Genomic DNA, 13,080 nt, shown 5'->3' on the forward strand with positions numbered 1-13,080 from the left:
CACTCCCATCGACACTCTCCTCCAGCGCCGGTGGACAGACACACGGGGCTGTGTGCATCATCATCCCATGTTGCCTCGTGTCCTCCTGGAAGGCTGTACGTGGTTGGGGACAGAAGAGCCATCACCAACAGTGCAGTGTCTCTTCGAAGGGCTGTGCCTTCTTTTAGTGTTGCTAAATGACTGTTGAGCCCTCATACTCCATGAGTGATCATTAATATTAAAGCCGTCAGGTTCTTATTCCCCTCCTCCCCTTGCTGCGTGGTGGCTGAAAGCTGCTTCCCCAGCCAGAGGCCACAAGGTTCCAAACTAATCCCAGCTCCCAAATCCAGACCTTGCTTGCTCCTACTTCTTCCATTGCTCTCTTCACGGGGATGTGATTATAGTCCTACATTTTCTCTGAAATCAGTGAAACTCACATGCTGATGAGATAAATTGGGGTCAGCAGAGCGCTTGGAGGTGGAGAGCTGGGGTGCTTTGGGTGCGGATCGCTCACCACGTAGGCTGTGCTGGCAGTGCATTAGCAGAGAAGCAGAGCAGGAGATGAGGTGCATCAGAAAAGCAATTTAGCGTGTGGGGCACAGACTGGAATAATGAGGGTGGTGGCAGGTCAGCGTTGGGGTGCGTCACTGGAGCCAAGCAGCCCCCAGAATGGTGCCATCATGCAAAGCGTGACAGAATCAGAGCCGTGCTGCCTGCCTGGGCTGGGATCAGGCTGGTTCTCTGCTCTCCACAGCTTTGCCCAGTGGCTTGGAAGAGGTCAGCCTCTTCTTTTCAGTGCACTCATTCTACCAACTCTTTTTTCCATGCCTGATTAATAAATCATGAAGTTTGCCCAAGTCTCCCTCCGTCCCCACCCAAATACAAACATTCCCCGTCACCGCCACCTTGCAACTGGCAAAGCTGCTCCCTCTGACAATCAATTACCCTCCGGAGATGAAATTATTGTTTAATGGCTTTTGGAACAGGCTTCTGCTCTGACATTCATCACAATCAATAATGCATCAGCGGGGACAAAAGAAATTACCTGCCTCCTGCTAAGTGAAAGAGTCCATTTGTATTCTGCACGGCCCCTTCACGCCCACTGAGCCGGCGACCGCAGGTGGATCGCGCCGGCGGCGTGGAGGGCGGCTGGCTCTGGCTCAGCTCCAGTGAAGTTGGCTGAAACTTCGTGGCCACTAGGGCTGAGTGTGAGAGGCAGGACTGGGTGATGGAGGATGGCTAGGGATGAGGCATTTATGGTTTGAGACAAGCTTTCCTTAAGGTTACGATTTAGGCTTGATGGAAAGCCTCGCTGCTGGTCTAGTGAGGGCATCTGGATGTGGAGTTAACGCGTCGGGGCAGGGTGAGGGGTGAGTGCTGGGATGAGAGAGCTGTGGAGAGAGAACCACTGTGGGAGAGCTGGAGGTAGGTAGGTATTCCCAGGCAGTTGCATTAAGGCTGGCTCAGGCTGCCTCGCAAGCATCCTCTCCCTGCGGGGATCACCACTCTCCGTGACTGTAGTTGGGTCTTTATCTCCAATAGGGCAGGAAGTTGCTTTGGTCTTTGCTCAAAGCTAAAAGGGCAAAGCATCCTCCGAGGGTTAGCTCTGATCTATCTAACTCCTCTCCTGAGATGTGGTATGATATCAGCGTGTCCCTGCACAGGGATCGGTGTGATCGATGCATCTGCAATGTGAGCAGCGTGTCTCTTAATGTGTCTGCAACACAATGTGTCTGCAGCCGGGCCTCCAGGTTATTCAAGGTTCTCGGCAGGGGGGACCACGAGATTCAGCAGGCATTGCTGCAGCATTAGCATCCCAGCAATCCCAGAGAAACCGGTTGTTACAGCAGGCTGGGTGTCTGTGGGGAAAGCTTGGTGTATAAATCTTCTGATAAAAAGCCCAAATGCTCAGACAACAGAAGATGGCTCTGGTGCTACTTCCCTTAATGTGATTTTTAAGGTATCAGCTCTCCAGCAGCACCAGCCTCCCAGCATGTGCTATGACCCATGCCTTGAAGGGTCTCGTGGCGATTAGGCGGCATTACTTTATTGTGAGTGCCCGTCCCAATTAGCAATGAAGTGGGGAACCTCATCAGCTCAGCGCCTTGAACACTACTTGATTGCTGTTGTTTATTTTCCCACTTCAGCTTCCTGCTTTACCCTGAGCATAACCATGGGAGCTGGGATGAAGGGGCTGATGGATCAGGCAGGCCCAAGCGTGCTGGGCAGGCTGCCAAGGGACCCTGCTGTTGCACTCTGGGGAGAGAAACCCCAAATTCCCTCACTTTTTCTTGCATTACTTGAAAATCTTTGAAAGGGAGCCTGTTTCTGCAGAATTTGAGAATTTGGCAGCCTTTAGGGCTTCCCAAGATGTAAACTGGCTCCCACTGGGAGATAGGATGTGACCAAAAGCACTTAACTCCCTGATTTCCCCGCTCTGGCATTTACGTTGGCTCCTTGTGTGGCTTTATGCTTGCATAAGGGCATCCTGTGCTGTGTGGTCCCGGGTAACAGCACACTGGTGCAGAGGGAGGATTGGGCAGCAAGTTGGGTTAAAGAGAAGCCTGTCTGTCATTCGTTTGGAGTCTGTGAATTGGCTTGTTGAGCAAAGGGGTTTTCCTCCCTGAGCACATCCCTTCAAGGAGAGTTTTGTGGAATCATGGCATGGTAGGGGTTGGAAGGGATGTCTAGAGATCCTTTAGTCCACGCCTCTGCTAAAGGAGGTTTGGTTTACTGGTGGGTGATTTGGGTGCTCGTTAGGGACCATCCCTTGCTGTGTGATTTCCCGGGAGGCAGTGAGAGGATATCAAGTGAGGCTGGAGAAGGGGAGAGAAGCCGATGAGACAGGCACAAAGCATCCACACCAGCACCTTGTTTAGCTGTAATCTAACATGACTTTCCCCTCTGTTGGCAAAGGGGCTCACATGATGTTAACATTCATTATCATGTCATATTCGATTGACTGCCAGAACGCGTTGCGCTTGCCGCCGAACGCGCCGATGGCTGACAAACCCCATTCCCTGCGCCTCCCAACGGTCGTGGCGTGCTGGGCAGGGCAAGCCCATCCATACAAACACAATGAGCCTTGTTCCTGGCTGGAGGATTCCCCCCACCTCCTCCACCTTCCTTGCTGCTGCTCCTCACGAGGTGGAGGGATTTACCGCCTGGATGCAGCTGCACGGGATGGCTCCTTGGCAAAAAGAAATTCATAGTAATACCAGATGAAAAAGAAGAGAACTCTCTGGGGGTGTGTGTGAGGGAGAGTGCTGCCAGACGATGAGTAGTGTGGAAGGTGATGCAGCAGCTCGGTTCCTAAGGCTCAGTTGTGAAATGCTGCCTGCAATCCTGCAGGAGACCCTGTGTTTCAGTGTGAGCTCTGCTCAGGGCCCTGTCTCTTGCACAGGGACTTGCAAAGGGAGGAGAAAATCCTGTTTACTCCCTGTGCAATAGCAGTGAAACTCCTTTTTTCCCTCTAGGTCAAATTTAAACTCAGCAAAAGGGAGCACATCGCTGGAGTTTGCGGCCCAAACGTTATTACCAGGGGTGTTTTATGTGGATACTCACATACATGCTTATGCTGCTGCCTCTTCCTCCACTCTCCCTGCCAAATGCTTCCTTTAACCTGTGGCACCTGCAGACTTGGGTTTGCTCTCCAGATGGTCCATGCATCAGAGATTCAGAAAGCCACAACCTCCAAATCTCTGGTGTTCCCCCCAGTGCAACCCTATAAAACAATATGCCTCTATCCCATTTTCTCCTGCGCTGAGGTTTCTGCACCCCTACAAACTTTGCCCATTCTGCTTATTGATTGACTCAGTGATTAAGCTGTTGAATCAGGGCTCCCATATTTGTAGTGTCTAACTGTCATTTTTCTCCCAAGATCTTAAAAGGATTTTTAACTGTCAGCTATATCCGGCATATTTGCTCCTAATAATCAATATTGATTTTCTCGTAATGCCGTCCATCTAGGTGCCATGCCTTATTTGTCCTCAGATTAGAAGCTCAATCAGCTTATAAAGTAAAGCACATATTTTCCTCATGCCTCTGCAAGCAACCACATGCAGAAATACCCAGTTAAAAATAATTATCTTGCTGGAGGGGGGGAAGAAAAGAAAAAGGAATTGTGCTCTGCAGCTGCAAAAAAAAATGACAGCTTTGGCCACTTTGTTCTTGCTTTAAGGTGATCTGTCATTAATCTGAGAGGAGAGGTACCCTGGCCCTGGCATGCTACTGCCAGATCAGCGATGGCTGTTGTTGCAGTTTTCTGCTTTATTCCTTTCTGAGGAAGATGTTTGCTGTTGGACTGCAAGACCAGGGCTTGTAAAAGCTTTTAGAAACAGGGTTTTCCCTCCACGAAGGGGATGGTTTACGTAACAGTCATCTCAGGAACACTGACTTCCAGCAGAACATCAAAGTGGGGTGTTTATTTTGCAATGGGCACTGGTAAGTTCTTGTTAACAACCATGAAACTTGAGTTTACTGCTTGGGTTTAATCCCCCAGAGCCTTGGGGCTGGCCAAGAACCGAGCTGTTCTGCTGAGCAATGAAGACAAGACAGAAGCTCTCTCCTAAATGTGTGGCTAGTATGTTCTGCATTAGCTGCCTAAGCCATAAATGACCTTCTTACCATGCATGTGTTCTTTTGGGTCTTGGTTTGGTTTGCTTTTAGGAACCTTAAAGCTTATTAGTGTTTTTAGTCTGAGTTTGGTAAGACTTGGGCAGAGACAGGCTCCTGTTCCCTAAGCAGGAAAAGATTTTCTATAAGGAGATGCGGCAGAGATAACAAGAAAACAAATGGTGATGGAATGTGACTGATAATGTGCCTAAGAAAATATAAGGCTTTACCCAAACCGTTGGAAGAAAAAGTCGATTTTGCCATTTTTGACAGAGGACTGCCAGATAAGATGCTTCAAATCGGCTTATTGAATTATAAACCACCGACATTTTGAAGCAGAACGCTTTGCTTTGAAGTGAAATGCTGAGATTTTTCATTCTGACATTTCCCAATTGATATATATATTTTTTTGGTAACTTTCTGCACACCTGGTAAAAGCGAGATTGGGGCGGGGGGAGACGCAAGGCATTACATTAACCCAACTGCTGAGTGGGTAAAAAATGCCACTCTCTAGATAATTCTCATTAAAACCAAGCTGTTCTGCTTCATCACTATTCATAATCATGGCCCAAAGTACCCATCATCCTGGCTTGGGTTTTTGTTTTCACCGAGTGTGGCAAAGGTCCCGTTGAGTTTTGCATCTCTGAACCGTTGGAGGGGCTTTCTTCAACATGCAGATCTTTCTCTCTTCCACTCCAAACTTTTCAATCACTGAAATGAATTCCCAAGGGAAGGGGGTGGGAAATCTCTTCTGCTTTGCCATGGTTTCATGTTCCTTTTTTTGGGTTGGGATAAAAATATTGTCTCCATTTTGGGTTTGCTGTGAGGGGGATTTCTGGAAGAAAACTTGATAAATTATTCTTGATTCCACACAATTCAATTTGGAGTTAAGCAGGATAATAAATTTACTGCTCTTGCCAGAAATAGCTGTTGTGGTTGAGGAGGGGTGGAATTGCTTTAGTTCATTTTAGGTTTTTCTAGTTCCCTATGTAGGATGGAGGGAGCAGAGCACAAAAGGTGGGGGTCATCATAGAGCATGGAAAGCATTTGTGAGAGGAAAACAGGTTGGGGAGCTCTGTGATTCCTCCAAGTAGTTCATTTGTATGCTTTTCTGGCAGAGGATATGCAGCTGTTTCTCACAGGGCATGCTTGGACTTGGTCTTTCTCTGATGCTCCCTCCTCACCACCCCTTCTACAGGCTCTTGGCTGTGGGATGAGCTTAGTCTCCCCTCTTTCTGCGACAGGGATGCTTTCCTCAGCAACCTAAAGAGGGGAAATATGCATGGAGACAGGGCTGGAGGGTTGTAATATGCACCAAAAAAACAGTGTTTTAAAATTAAAAGAGAGGAATAAATAAAACTAAGGAGAGAAAGAAAATTAAACATCAAAAGAAACGAAAAGGCAGCAAAAGACAAAGTGAAGTTCTGCTTCTCAAGCGTCTTTTGTGGCTTTCTCTGCACGTCCCACTTGGATTTCCTCTGTTGGTTTGAGGGCTGGAGGAGGGGGTAGAAAGCTGCATCTGAGCAAAGCTGAGCCAAGGATGCTTCGTATGGTAATAACCCCTCCTGAGAGTCCCCTGGTGCCGTGCACATGAAAGTCCTGCCCCTGGCATTGCTGATTATACAGCCTCTAATTGTCTCCCATGTCTGCTCACAACATAAATACTGGAGAAGAGAGAAACCTAGATACTGTTTGCTGAGCTGGCCAAGCCAGACAAGTTCCTAGAATAAACCCTGATGGATTTGGGAAGGAAGAGTGAGGTACAAGCAGGTCCGTCCCGTGGGGGATGGATGGGTGGGCTGAGCCCAGCGCTGGGACAAAGGCAGTAGTGCCCAAATCTCCCCAGCCTGGTGCCTGCAGGGAGATGATGTGTGTTTGGGTTAGTTTTGGGCAAAGCTTCAGCTTAGCCACATGTGCTCAATAAAGCTTTTAGTTCAATACCTCTTAATGCTAAGCCTCAGTGTATTAACTCAAGACTTCCCCTTGATCGGGGCATAAACATACACGAGCTCGTACTGCAAAGAAAACATGGGAATTTTCCCTCAATATAAGATAAAGACAGGAGATGTCTTCTCTCCTATATCATGCCATATAGTCAAAGCTGCCTATTTGCTCTGAGTGGTGTGTGGGACCTTTTTTGGCCCCAGCACAGCCCCAGGGGTGCTGAGGAAAGGTGATATCCCCATCGCCTCCTCGCTTTCAGGGTCTGCTTGCAAAAGCCGAGCCAGAAGCTCAGCTCCACATGACAAATATTTCAGGCAAGTGTTGCTCTCACGTCGTGTGCATTTGCAAAGGAGCAATTTATCAGAGTGATTTTTATCCTCATTAAGGCAAATTAAGCCCACAAAGCTGGCAACGGAAGGGGAGAGGAAAGTAAAAAAGGAGGAAGCAAAAAAATTGTTGTTCATGAAATATTTATTAAAAACAGCCATTGTAATAAATATTTGAGACCTGGTTATTAATGTTAAATCATATCAATGCCAAGTGCACCTTTCACATCGTCTGTTCTGCTAATTGGGTGCAGGAGTCAGCAGCCCCATGGCGCAGCGGGGTCAGCCGGCGCCGGGTGCCCGGTGCCATGCCAGGCCCCATGGTGATGCTTTGCTTGAAGAGGGTTAGAGCAAAGCCTAAAATGCAGTAGATGATAGAAATAAGTGGAAGGAGAGCAAGCCCCCAGATCTCACTGCGAGTGGCATGGCTCTTCTCCACCCGTGTCCCTGCACGTGTGCCCCGATCGTAACCCCAATGCCTCCGCTCCAGAGCTGATGATTGTTTTCCAATACAGTATAAGCACTGGGACTTGCCAATGGGGCCATGTAATTATCCCAAGGAGGCATAAAATAAGAGCTTGTGCTGTAAACTGCTTGGTCTCCCTGCAATGCAAAACAAGGAAATAAATCTCTAAACTGGGATAATAACACAGGCAGGGAAATCAATATTGATTATTAGAAGTGGGGGCAGGAGGCAGTACAACTCACTGCGAGGCAAAGGTAGGATTGTTGTGGATATTGGAGTGATGAGCTGTATTGGAGTAGGAGGGCTTTTCCCATGGGACAAAGTGCTTGATTTGGCTCATGAGCACAGAATCACAGTCTTAAGGGTTGGAATGGACCCCAAAAGATCCAGTCCAACCCCCCGACCACCCAGAGTAGGTCACACAGGAGCTCATCCAGGTGGGTTTTGAATGTCTGCAGAGAAGGAGACTCCACAGCCCATCTGGGCAGCCCTTTCCAGTGCTCCCTCATCTCAACAGGGAACAATTTCTTCCTCATGTCTCTTCAGAACCTCTTGTGTTCCAGCTTGTACCCATTGCCCCTTGTCCTATCATCGAGCATCATTAAGAGCAGCCTGGCTCCATCCTCCTGGCACCCACCCTTTATCTATTTGTGAACATTAATTAGCTCACCCCTCAGTCTCCCCCAAGCTAAAGAGCTCCATTTCCCTCAGTCTTTCATTAGAAGGGAGATCAGGACCTTTGTCTTGGCACACAAGTCTGTAAAACACGGAGGAAGGGGCTGTGTTTGAGCCAGGAAACACAGTGTGGGTTTGGGTTATCTCCTCCTACATGATGGGATGTGCCAGCATTGACCCTCAGGTGCACCTGGCAGGAACCAGGTGAGACTTTTCAGATGGCAAACCCCAAAGGTTTTGCCTTTTTGCATGGTTTTCCCCAAGCTGTTGATGTCTGGGAGAAATAATTCAAAAAGGCATAAAAGTGTCAATTATTAATAGAAACAGTCTTTGGTTCAGCTGACCTTTTGTTTGAGACATCCTTTATATTTATTACAAAACCACAAAGCAATAAAAGCTTGAAAGGAATGTGAAACACTTGGTTAAATCCCAAACCCCATTCCCTTCTTCTCCCTCTTTTCTCACAATAGCTGCTGGAGATTGAGGTACCTCTTACCTGGTTCTCACATGGCCACAAACACCCTGCCTCAAATGGGTAGGGTAGAGAAATGGGCATCCTTTACTTTTCTTGCATACTATTGCTTTACTATGTGGCCTTGGGCAAGTCATGCCTCAGTTTCCCTGCCTTGGAGGTGGTTATTTAACTCATAACTATTAAACATATAACTACTCAGAGGCTGGTGGAGCATCAAGTGTTCTGAGCAGCTGGATGGGCACCCAGGAGCTGCTGGCACAAAGCTCCCAGCTCAACAGCAAGGCATTCCTGCTCCTCCCTGTGGGCATCACGTGGGGGAAGGAGGAGCTCAGCTCAGCTCAGCCTTGCTCCCAGTGTGAAAGGACCCATGGTGGCTCTGCTTCACCCAGGCCCCTTAGCACAATACATTTGAATGATGCCAAGCCCTCCAATCTGAGCAGTAGTGAGTATTTTTAAAACATATTTGAAGTGAGCAAATAAATAAATGGTAATTTAGTCATGGGCCCAACCCAGCCTCCCATAAAAGCTGATGTAGACCAGATTTACAGCACCGTGCTGAGATGCTTTTATGTGAAACAGAGCTTCAGAGGGGAAGCCATCTATCAGGCAAGGAGCTCGAGTGAATGAGATTTAAAAGGCAGCTTCCTTTTGTTCCCTAATAGGTTGGACACTTCAGTGCAAAAGTGGGGGAGGCAGGAAAGGGGAAATCAGAAGGTGTTAGGAATCACATTTATAATGGCAGCACTGTGCACCTATTTTGGTAATAGGCTTTAAACACTTAAGAAGGTGAATCCTCTTATTTCCTGTGTTTATTTTCTCCGTCACTGTGAATTTATCAGTCAGGGTCGACTCTGCTGCAAACTGATGCAAAACAGGAGGCCTTGGTCCTCGTTAGTGCAAGGAGCCTGTGGTTTCTCAGGCTGCAAATCCCTTGTGTTAATTTGAGTTTGTTTTTTTAACTTACTCTGATCACTATCTAGTGGCCATGGGCATCCCTGCTCTCCTCTCCAGCATCCCTGCCCTCCTCTTGGTACTTGACTGGGACTGGGAGGTGAGATCCCTTGGGTGAGTGCATCTGACACCTTGCAGGACCATTGGTGCTCTTGCTGTCTCTCTATCTGGAGGCTGTCATGGATTTGTGTGGAGCTGCTTGTTGGGTAACAAGGGGAAAGGGCTGCAGTGCTGCCTCCATAAGCAGTTCTCAACCTCCCCCAGCTCTGAGTGGAAGATACAGGATGGGTGTGAGCAGGGGAGGAGGAGAAGGTGGTCTTAAAAGGCTGGTTGTGCTCTTCATCCCTCTCTGTGGTGCTTTCTGCTTGTCATGTTTTTGGTTGGTAGTGGATGAAACTGACTTTTGTTTCCTTCCCTGAGTCGAGCAGCCCTGTCTGTTTTACTCTGTAAGTAGTGGGTGAGCCCTCCCTGTCCCTTGGTTACTTTTCTCTTCCCCATCCTCTTGGGAGGGGGAGGAGTGAAGGAGTGGCTGATCCTGGTCCTTTGTTCCTGGATGAACCATGACAATGCAGGGGCTCCCTCACCTCTCAGGTAGCCAAGCTTGGGGTGAAATCTCCATGCTGGTGAGCTGAGGCTGAGAACATCCCCCCCAACCCACAAATATACCAGTAAAGCTCCTTCTCATGCCTTTTAGCTGGAAATTAGGGAGCTATAGCCTCCTTTACCTAAAAACTAATTGTTCCATGGGAAAAATATACCCCTGTCCTGCCTCATTTTTGGACTGAGGTTGGGACAACACTCGTCCTCTCCTTTCTGAAGCTGACATTGCTCCTCTTCTTGCATGCAAAGGTGACTTCCATTGTCATTTGTACTTGCTATGGGCTTTTTCCTCCAGAGGAGTACAGGCCAGTAATTCCAGTCTGCCAAAGAGAGTTGGGGGGGGGAAATCATTAGCTTTAATCTGTGTGAAGGGAAAAGCAGGTGAGGGAACAAAGAAATGGGGAAAGCAGAAAAAGAAAAGGGTGGATGAGAGGATGTAGAAGGGAAGTCAGCGTGTGGAGAGATCAGATGGGAGAGACAGCTTTCAAGGGCATGGACGTGAGGAAGAGGACAAAGGGCTGAAGGCAGAAGCTGACAGAGTGTGGGGAGGCAGAGGGCTGAGCAGAAGCCCCCCAAAACCTCTCATTTTGGGGCAGCTCAGTGCCACCCACATGGGTGCCACATCCCAGCTGTGCCCTGGGGCAACCCTGGCACAAGTCTATGCACAAGTCCTCTCCTTGCTGTGGCACCTCCCCTCTTGGGTGGCATAACAATGAGGACAGCATCCCTCCTCCTCCTCCTCAACCTCTGGGCAGCCCTGCTGGCTCCTTCCCAGCGCCAACCGGATCCAAACCCAGCGGTCACGGGCATCGCTGCCTCTGAGCCGCTGGTGACTCAGACCTGTTATAAAGCTGTCCGTAGGCTGTAATTCTCTGAAAAGCCTGGGCTTAAGCTGAGGCTATTTGTCTCACATCCCCTGATAGAGCCAGAGGTTGAGGAGGGGAAAAAAGAAAGGAGTGGGTGTTGCAGGTGAACTGGGATCCTGCAGAAATTGGAAGCTTCACACTTCTCCAAGAGCATCTCGCTCTGCCGACAGCCCTTGGGGTGGTCCTGGCAGAGCTGGGTCCCTCCAGTGCCTCCATCCACTGCCCCTGGTGTCAGAGCAAAAGCAAAGTCCGCTTAGGCACGAGTGTGGTGCCCATGTGCCTCTCCCTGGGGAAGGGATGGGGAAAATACACCGTTTCTCTCGGCTGTCACGTCACCGAAGGGATGGCTGGAAGGTGCTCAGGTGCCTCAGCGATAAGCACCTTACAAGGGACTCTATTAAGGGAAAGATGTATAAGATCTGTTGTTCCTACAATGTGGTATCTGGGTGATTCAAGCTGACACGAATCACCCCCCCACACACACACACACAACAGAGAAATCAGGTTCTGGAAAGACAAAACGCATTGGCTTTTTATTTTAGACTTGAAATGAGTCAGCAGTGCAGCAGGCTGGGTTTTCCATGCTGAGAAAAACCCACAAAGGTGGTGGCAATTTAATTTGGGGGATCAGGGGCTAGTCCCTGCTGCCCTTCAGTTTCCTCTTCCCCCCCCCACTTAGACATCAGCCAGAAAATATTATTTTTGCAGGAGGACTAGGAGAGTGGTCTGGTTTAGGACATCTCTGCCCCGAGATCGGGGTCTGTGGTGGGGAAGCAATTCCCCATTCAGCTCAGAGGTGCAGGCTTGAGCGACGTCTGGAGCGAACGCTGGCTGAACATTTATAGGGTATGATTTCAACTATTATTATAACTATCCTGTATTGCATCGTCTAATAAAGACATCAATTTAAACCCCTTACAAGTGGCAATTACCTAATAAAATGCAGTAAGGATCTTCCAACTTGGCAGTAAAATTAGCATTACTGGGTTTTAATTAATAGCCCAAGCCTGAATGGCTCTTCTATGTCCTATGCAAGAGGAATGGCTGCTTGGCCACGTCTGCAGACAGGACAAGACTATGAAAATGAAGGCAATTAAACCCAAAAGGCCCAGGGGACAGATGGGTGCTGGAAGTGTCGAGCAGCAGAAGGGATATGTGAGGTCCAGCCTGTGGTCCTGGAGTGAGCAACAGGACTACTGTGCTGTCTCTGTGGGTCATTTGCTCTTGATGCTGCTCGCTCAGGGACCGAGCAGCGATGCTGTTGGCATCACAGCCCTGTCGCAGGAGAAATCCCTCCCCGAGCCCAAAGTATTTGTTTCCAGACCTGTGTGGCTTTGCCATCACCTCTCCTGCCCTCCAAGGAGGATGCTGTACTCTTCCTGTTACTTTTCCCCAATTTGCTGGGTATTGTGCAGCCCCCCTCGGGGCTGGAAGCCAGGGGGAGGGGGCTCCCTTTTGCTGAGCTCTGGGGCTCCGTTTTGCTGAGCTCTGGGGCTCCCTTTTGCTGAGCTCTGGGGATTTGGGCGAGCTCCCCTTTGCCGTTACAGCAGCACGCACAGACGGTGTTTGATCCGGTGTAAAACGGGCTGCTACAAAGTCAACCTGTCAAAAACGGCTGAACAAATATGAGATGGCAGGGTGACTTTATACCTCGCCGATGCTTTGTATCGTGTAACCGCAGGATTTTTGATGTGCTACAAGAAGCCCTAGAGCTAGGCTGACTTGTGCTGTCAAACCCTGGTCCTCCCTGTCCTTTCTGGGGTTTTTTTTCTCTCCTCACTCTCTGTCCTGTTTTCCTCTGCAAATTGGTAGCTCGTGGCTAGCTGGCAAGCTGCCTGCTGGAAGCAAAGAGGACAGGAGGCTGCGGTGGAGGGAAGGAGCCCCAGTGCATTTCTCTAGAGGGCGGCTCCATCAGTGGAGAAATCACAACGCACGGGCAAGATTGCTTTTTGGGGGTGGGGGGAGGGAGGAGAGAGTACAATCTGCCTGCAAATGTGCATGTGCTGGGGAAGGTGGGGGGGGGGAAAAGAAATCAAACTGCTGCGTTTAGCAAAGCCAATTTCCTCTTGGAGCGGGAGGCGGCGGGGCGAGGGAAGCGGTGGCTCAGATTGGTGCTTCCCCAGCTAATTGTATTGACAAAATAATGAAAGTATTTGTATGCACTTGTTCTTGTTGTATATAAAC

Source organism: Colius striatus, chromosome 23 (genome assembly GCF_028858725.1).
Source record: "Colius striatus isolate bColStr4 chromosome 23, bColStr4.1.hap1, whole genome shotgun sequence".
Lineage (NCBI taxonomy): Eukaryota > Metazoa > Chordata > Aves > Coliiformes > Coliidae > Colius > Colius striatus.